Source organism: Physeter macrocephalus, chromosome 11, assembly GCF_002837175.3.
Source record: "Physeter macrocephalus isolate SW-GA chromosome 11, ASM283717v5, whole genome shotgun sequence".
Classification (NCBI taxonomy): Eukaryota; Metazoa; Chordata; class Mammalia; order Artiodactyla; family Physeteridae; genus Physeter; species Physeter macrocephalus.
In genome coordinates this window covers 150,269,660-150,271,446 of record NC_041224.1, presented here as the reverse complement: position 1 = coordinate 150,271,446, position 1,787 = coordinate 150,269,660, and positions in this window count along the sequence as shown.

The window sequence follows — 1,787 nt, the reverse complement described above, 5'->3', positions numbered from 1 at the left end:
CTTGCTTACACCCCAGGCTGGGGCTCACTAGACCCCCGGAGCCGTCAGGAAAGCTGACATTATTTCTGAGCCTCCTGGGCTGCGGGATCACAATAGTGCATGTTTGGAAGTTTGGGAATGTGGATGATGCTGTGCGTTTGGTCCCCAAAGCCAAGGCTGATGGACAGTGAGGCAGGCCAACTGTGCTCTTCCGAACCCTCAGGTCGCAATTAAAGCCGCTGTCCACGCAAAGCACCCCAAAGAAAGTCTGGCAAAAGAGAAGGAAGCACTAATAAAAAGCAGCAGCATCGAACTGCTGCCAAGGCTAGTGCTCTTGGGAACTGTCTTCAAGGAAATGCTGGCGGGAGGCCAGAGCCCCAGCTTTCAGAGTCAGCTTCCAAGGCCTTGGTCCATTGGATGGTGCATAGTTGCCTCCATACAGTGACCAGAGAAATCCACCAGGGCTGCCCTGCCCCAGATTTGTAAACAGACCTCCATAGCTGTCTATAAATTGAAAACAAATTACAAAAGAGTTTACATACCTTTTCCAATTAAATTTGATGTATGGATTTTTTCCCCTTTTTACCAAGAGACTATTTTTGCCCAGGTTTTCAAGGCAAAAATAATCTAGTGACACCTAATCAAAATACTCCCAGGTCTCATATTAGGGTGGAGCTTTCCTGATAACAGGGGTCTTATGGTAATGTACCCTATGGACTGGGGTCCAGCACTGGGCTGCACTTAGCCCATAGTTAACAAGCTCCCTGGGAGCACTTCTCTCCAGAGCCTAGACTGGCTGACTGGAGGTGGAAGAAAGCCCTGGGTGTGTTTGGAGGAAGGGAGAGAAGAGTGGAGATTGTTTTTCACATTTTGCTTGGGATTAAGCAGTGGAAGTGTTTAAGATCCCTTTAGGCAGGAACCAAGGCAGTTTACAAGTGAGTGGAACTACCATTGATCTAATCAACATTCACTTAGTTCTGGCTGTATTCCAGATCCTGAGAACAGAGGGCAGGTGAGATCGTGGTCCCTGCCTTAAAGTTCTGCCAGTCAGGTAGGGTTGCAAACAAGCCAATAAGTGTTTGTTTGTTTGTTTGTGTGTTTGTTTAATTAATAATTTAATCTTTTATTAGTTGTGGATGACAATTTTTCCAAAGTCTCAATTTCCCCATTGGTAAAATGGACAAAATATCTCTTAGGGGTTATTATGAAGGATTAAATGGTATGAGATCACACATGTAATACATAAGACCCATCACAGGGGCTCAATAATGTGTGTTTCCCTTGACTCCCCTAAAAAAAAGTAAATTATCTGAAAGCAGGCCCCGTGTTCTCCTAATGCTTCTTTAAAGTCAGTTTTATTGAGGTGCAATTTATATCCAACAAAATGCATGTATTTTTGTTTAATGAGTTTTGACTGTGTATACACATATAACCACCACCATAATCAGGATACAGAACATTTCCATCATTGCAAAAGGTTCCCTTGCTGAGCTCCTTCCCAGTCTAAACACACTCTTAACCCCAGGTTGCAGCCGACTATTGATCTGCTTTCTATCAAAATGCAGTAGATTTCTCTTTCCTAGAGTTTCATGAAAATCTAGTCATCCTGTAGGTACTCCTACAGGACTGGCTTCTTTCACTCACCTCAGTATTTTTATTTTTTATTTTTTTTTAACATCTTTATTGGAGTATACTTGCTTTACAATGGTGTGTTAGTTTCTGCTTTACAACAAAGTGAATCAGTTATACATATACATATGTTCCCATATCTCTTCCCTCCTGTGTCTCCCTCCCTCCCACCCTCCCTA